The sequence below is a fragment of the Coenobita brevimanus genome, chromosome 60 (assembly GCF_032717465.1).
Source record: "Coenobita brevimanus isolate Jiangsu-jjx chromosome 60, ASM3271746v2, whole genome shotgun sequence".
In the NCBI taxonomy this organism is placed as follows: domain Eukaryota; kingdom Metazoa; phylum Arthropoda; class Malacostraca; order Decapoda; family Coenobitidae; genus Coenobita; species Coenobita brevimanus.
The window spans coordinates 38,338,383-38,345,374 of record NC_137013.1 but is presented as its reverse complement, the minus strand read 5'-3'; positions in this window follow the sequence as shown (position 1 = coordinate 38,345,374).

Sequence of the window (6,992 nt, the reverse complement as noted above, 5' to 3'; positions counted from 1 at the left end):
TCACTTCCTCCTCCTCTACCCCTCCTTCCTTCCTTCCTTCCCCCCCCCTCTCTCCTTTCTTAGTTCAACTGCAATATTTTCTCCCCATATTTATTTAATTAATTAAATCCTTTTATCAATAACTATCTGACTTTTTAACTAGTGCAGACCATATATACTTATCATGCAATCTAATTTGATCTAAGTCTCTATGTATCTATCCACTTGTCTATCTATCTATTTGGTCAGTAAACAGTATAATCAACTTAACCACAGGCACAGCCAAGATTTTAAGATGCGGGGGGGGGTTAAAATTTTGGTTGTCATTATTCTTGAGATACTGCTGCTTGGGAAGTAGTACACATGAACACCTAGATTGATTTAAAATGTAGCTAGCGCTAAGCAGTAAACAGCCCAGAAACCAATCATTAATAAAGAAAGAGTAAATAAAATATGACTGACAAAATGGCTGCCGTCCCTTCTTGTAGAACGGGTTCCTCGGGTCATCCCCCAGGCTGCGCCCATGCACTCAGCCTAATAACTACTTAACCCACCTGGTGTGTTGCCCTCCCAACATCACAGTTACCATTCTAAAACCATTTAATCAACTTTTTGGCAAAACAGTAAACGTAAATAATAAACTCAAATACCTTGAATGGGGACGCCGACGAAGAACCTTTACGTGGTGGCGCTGTGCACCCTTAGTGGGGCGAAGTAGTTGCAATGTCCACCCAAGCGCCAAACCTCCAGCTCCTGAGACTCGCCGTGGGGAAGGTCCCTGATTCGACCCTGGTAAGGCTGTCCTCCACAAGGGGGTGCCAGTTCCCTGCACGTGTATGCACTGCACTATAGGTTACCTTTAGGACGGCTCCATAGAAGCAGTTCCTTGCCGGAATTAATAAAAAAGCAACCACCACCGCCTTAAATTGAGTTACAGCCTTTGTTCCACACCCTCACTCCTCAGAGACACAACACAAAGTAACTGCGCCATCATAATATCTATCCAAGGTTTCGGAAAGGACACTACGAAATATTCATAACGCCTAACTGACACCTCAACGAAACGTCTAAAGAAAACGATAAGTTTGAGTGTGTAGCTCGCACAGAAGTTGTAAAGCATGGTCCCCATAATGTAATGTGATTACTACAAATATGCAAATGACAGTCACCACCTTCACAGATTCAGTGTTGCCAATCCGGCACTACCTAAGTTTACATAATTTTATCATAGCAGGTTTACTCATTCGTATCTCAAATAAAAAAGAGTAACTATTTTGTGTGTGTGTGTGTGTGTGTGTGTGTGTGTATTATATATATATATATATATATATATATATATATATATATATATATATATATATATATATAAAATAGATGAAGAGGAAGGCCAAAAAAAAAAAATCCATACAGTAGACTGCAGGTGTCTTCCATTCATAAAAAATCGGTAACAGCTTTGTTATCCTAAAAAGTAAAAAAATACATAAACATGGGAAGTTGCTGCACTGCATCCTGTAAAATACAACAGCAGCCTACAAGGAATGTGGTTGCTAACCATGAAAATCAGTGCACAACCTGTCTCACATATTGCAAAAATTGGGTAAATTTATTGTTAATACAAATAAATGTTATATAGCAATGCTTAGTTGAGGCACATATTTTGTACATAATTATGATTAAGAACCATAAAATTGTTGGTATGATCAGTTGGCGGGAGAGTGATGGTGATACTTGCGTGATGTTGGACTCCGGTTTCAATAACAAACTTGCGATCAGTTCCGTCATATGGATATATTCTGTTATGCGGGAAGAACAAGAGAAAGATTCTACACCCCTTGTCCTTTCTGTGAAAACAGATCTAAGTAGCGAGAGGGAATAAATCGCACTGAATGGCGTGGGCCCATCGTTGTTGAGAGATGCCAGCTTCACTGAGAACATGAGAATTACAGGTGAGTGAATTTGTATGAAATTTTGTCTTCCTCCAGCCAACATGTTTTCCGGCTAACCGCTCCTCTCAGCACAGCTTTTTTTATGCACCTTCTCTCCCCATTGTGTTGTTAAAGGAATCACATTGTGTCGAGGTGCGATGTTGCACATTTCCCTCTTGCGGATATCCCTGCGTCGACTTTACCCTAAGTCCGCACATGATGAAGAAAAAAGGCCGTTCTACACTCCGTACCCTTTACAAAAACGTTGATGTGTGAGCGTTGATATATCTAGCAGAGCAGATCCTCCATCAACAAGTTTGTCTGCATGTAAGACATCAGTCTGTTGCCACGAGTCTGCCCCCACTTTCCACTCTTTGTTGTTTTTGGTCCATTGGGATTACTAAATTTTGTTATGTACTCGACATAATTTTGGAGTTTTCTAGCCGTAAGGTCTAAGCCACTCAGCCCCATCCGCCATCCCCCACGTGCGATTTTGTGACTACACAACATGTGGCACTAGCGGGCTTGGGTCGACCCATTCAGTAGGAAGGAAACAATCTCATATGATTTGGCAGCACCGCTGACTTGATGTTACTTACGGGGAAGATTTTACCCGGTCGCCATTCTGCCCACCAGCAGACAAGACAATGGCACCAAGTCGGCAGAATCTCTAGTCTCACTGGATTTGACTCAGCCTTTAGCTGAGTACCCTGCCCAAAAGTCAAATGATACCATGGTTTCATACTGTACCAGACTTACATGCATACTTTCTTCTTATGGTAGTACCTCCCGGGGATAACGGGAGCCAACCACTGATTACCAAAAGATAAAAATCATAATGGGTCAAAGAAAAGTAGGGTGATTTCTTGCTTTTTATTTGCAATGCTCTCACTTTCCTCTCTTAAACAGTTTAATGCTTCTCAGACACTGCACACGAATCAGGAGCTACAAACCAAAGGAATATTCTGGTGTGGTGTGGCCAGTCATAACTGAGCTAAGAACGTTTATGTCACGTAGGGGTGTTATCATAATCATCATCACATGATCAAATTTTCATCATTCTAACCTAGTTTCTTCTGTATATATTGACTAGGAGACTTACATCAAGGCTTTTTAACCACTTCAGTCCAGTGATGCATTTATTGATTTATTATCACCTCCCACAGACAGTATTATTCAACTTAGGACAAATGTCTTTTTTGGGAAGAGTTAATTTAGTCCATATCTGACTCCCTCCAGTTGGAAATCCCTTTAGTCAGGGTAATACAGTCTGGCAGCAGAAAGTATATAACAAAAATGTCATTGCTGTGGTCATCTCTCCCTCATCCTTAGAGTGAAGTTTGATTTGGATAGTGATTGCTTTTACTATATTCTTCCAACAACCAAACAGTTTCAAGCATAAGAAAGACATCTGTGTAGTGAAGGGGTCTGAATTCATCCCTGGAGATATTCTTCCCACTGTCAGGTGATCAAGTACTGTACATCTCAAAAATTCCCTAACTGTCCAAGGGATAGACCTCTCCCTCCAACTGTCCTGAAGGGCTTAGCCATACTTGGCAATAAGAAAATTTACTCATGCTCTTAACATCTTCAGAACGGTGACATCTCTTTCCAGTTTATTCTTGCTGCCTCCAGACAATTACAGTACTGTATATTCAACTTAGGAAAGATCTCCCATAGTGCACAGGTTAATGAAGGCTGAAACTAACCCCTGCAGTTTGAAGTAGTCTCTCCTAACCCAAATAAAAATGTGTTGAGGTGGCAAGAGTAATGTGAAAACTATGATGACATCTTTAAGTTATGGTAGTTATCCTCAGATAATTTTATTCAGCTCAGGACATACTTCAAACTGGACTGGGCAAGTCCTAGAGGTAGCATAAAAACAAACCAATAAAAGATGATCCCAACACAAGAGACTGGCATCCTCTTAGGCCTAACTCTCCTGACTCCACCCAGTGTGTTGATAATGCCACCATGGTACAAAAAAAAAAAAAAAAAAAAAAAAAATCATCCCAACCTCTTCTTTTTCTTTCACCTAAATAAGGGGGTCCAGAAAGCAAATGAAAAAACATTATATACTGAAGGAGAACTAATCAACAGGATGCCCATTGAAATAAAAAACCACCACTATCACCATGTTAAACCTACTTCCAAATTATAGATTGGATGGGTAGGAGCCATAAAAAATTAAAATAGCCTACACTTATAAAGCCAGTTCCGTATCACCCCGTGCAAGTTGTTGGGGGTCCCACATGAAAGATGCAACAATGAAAATATCTATCATATAATAAATAGTAATCCACTGGTTATAAAAATATCTTTAATATAAATAATTCCTACTCCTTTGATGTTAGAAATGTACCGTAGTTTTTATACTGTATAAATAAAGAATTGTAAGTCATACAGTGAAGAAATTATCATGAATATACTGTACTGTAAGTATTAAAATATATATACCAGTACTGTATATCATTGATGTAATGGGAAATGCAAGTTGTGAATAAATAAACATACTGGTATGCTACAGAAATAATGTACAATAGAGTAACTTGTACTAAAAAAAAAAAAAAAAAAAAAAAAAAAAAAAATTTACAGTAATTACAACTGGCTCATGTATATAAATAAAACTAATATAGCACAGCAGTACTATATAAAGTACAATACCTTGTGTGGAGAGAAATGAGAATATTACCTATGAAAACAAATACTGAACACAGAATAAAAACAATATTGTACCATGAACAGTACAAGAGTCTGAAGTCTTTCGGTCTTAGAGACTCCTCTAGCACCTATTTGTATAGTACTGTATCGTTTATAAAGGCTCCAACATGCTTGCATGTGTCCGTCTTGGTCACCAAATGGCGGCTCTGCATAGGCCAATAATACATTAGCCCTTTCAGGATAGATTTCTATACCGGTACTTTTTACTTACTTTTTGCTACTGCCAAATGATTTTATATACCTTGGGAGTGGCCCCTCATTATCTAGGGGTTGTAAGTCTGTATTAATTTTCAAGATGGGTGAAGTCTTACCATCAAGTTATATTCTTGCTACAGTACTGCCAGATGACTTTTTATGGCTTGGGAGTGGCATCTTATCATCAGAGGCTTAATACAGGGTATACCGTATACATTCTCTGGGACATTAATGCAATCTAAATCCAGCTGTGATACATAACTTGGAAGAAAGTGATATAATGTACCACACATGCAGCCGTCATTTATAAGTAAGATATTTTTACAAAATATCACAACTTTTTACACATTGCTGTTACTGTAAATTGAAGGAATGTGGGAAATTAGCTTCATAAGTAACACAAAATCTTTAACGGGCAAATTCTGTTAATATCCGAGGACCGCATTAAAAAAAAAAAAAAAAAAAAAAAAAAAAAAAGTGTGAAAAATATTGAGGACTTACTGTAATATGCAAAATGAATCACTAAACAGGTGCTAGAGAGCCTTCTAAGCCCATAAGAATACAGCCCATGGAGTGACAGTACTTCATACTGAGAAAGGTGATGTATTTATTTATATATAAAAAAAAAAAAAAAAAAAAGTATAAGCTACAGTAATATGCCTCAACAACAGCCATTTCAATACGGGAGTACCGACATGGTATGTATGAAGGGAATGTTGTACTGGTGAATGAGATTTCTTTACAGAAAAGAGAAAAATGGTAACAGCCATTTCAATACTATCCCTTATGAGGGAGGGGGAGGGGGAGGGGAGGCGTTTCTGGAGTTCAAAAAATGTAACTTTACCTGTACTGTACATGGAAAACAGCAATTAGAGATACATGATTACTGAACTGGAATCTTTACAAAAATGCTTGGAAACTGAAAAAAATCCACCGGGATCAAATTTTAGTCGTTGTATGACAGCCAGTATGGTTCATTCATTTTAACTTGGTCCTGACTTTTGTCTTTTTTTGCAGCTTGTTTCACACAGTTCAGATGTACATAAGTACAGTACATCCTTTCAACAGCAGTTCTTCATGACTAGTACCATGTGTTAATGTTAATCTGTTGTTAAAACTCAGCATTCTAGATGGAGAGATGGCAATTTTAGGCCAAGTTAGAACAAGGTATAGTATCTCTTCCTAACCCTTATATTTATGTGTATGGGGGAGCAACTCCTTGAATCTGGGAGTTTTTTATATTTTTTTATTTAATTTTATTTTTATTTTTTCTCAACCAGGCAATTTTATTCAGCTCCAGTAAGGCCTCATCTTGAAGGGGTATATTATGATTGTATCTAACTCCCTCCAATTTGAAAAGTCTACCTTCGACTGAAGAACTGCATCAAGACATAGTAATATAAATGAAAAAGATGTCCCCTGGCTTAAATGGATAAAAGTTAAGCTCATCAGTATGATCATGTATTCACTGATGTTGTGTAGCTACAATGCTTACAAAAACAAAAATCCTTAATCAGGTGATCGAAGGTGTTATGATGAACAATGCTGCTGCTCACTTTTCATCCACATGGCAAATACAGTATTTCTGAATGCACAGTGTACGGGTAATTCATTTCTTCTAATACTGCATTAATAGATATAGGAGGCATACAAATACCATAAATATTTAGTGAAGAATATTTTAGAATTTCAACCACTTCTAAAATCAGATGGAAAAAGTAAGGATATAGTTTGTATGCATTGTATGTATCAAAATAAGTTTGACTTGGGCAAACTTGGACTCTCACAGTACAGTATTTCAGAATTACACCAATGTGTAACCCAGAAACAACCTGTATATGTGCAGCACCATACTGATAAAAGGTATCCTTAAAAGACATACTACCGGTACTCCCTTTGTGGTGTAGCAGTCTGAGGTCAGGCTAATGTAGTAGCTATAACAACATTCTGATGAACCTAAACCTACCTAAGTATATTAAGACAACACAAATTGCATTTATTGATCTTGGTTCAGCAAAGAAGTCAAACTTTCTTGACACTTCTGTAGAAATATAAACATACAAAAATGGCATTTGATTGTACACACATACATCCCACCGTCCTAAACACCTTCCTAGCTTAACACCCTGTAAAACTCCTTCAGTAAGATGATGACGTTTGTCATTATTCTTG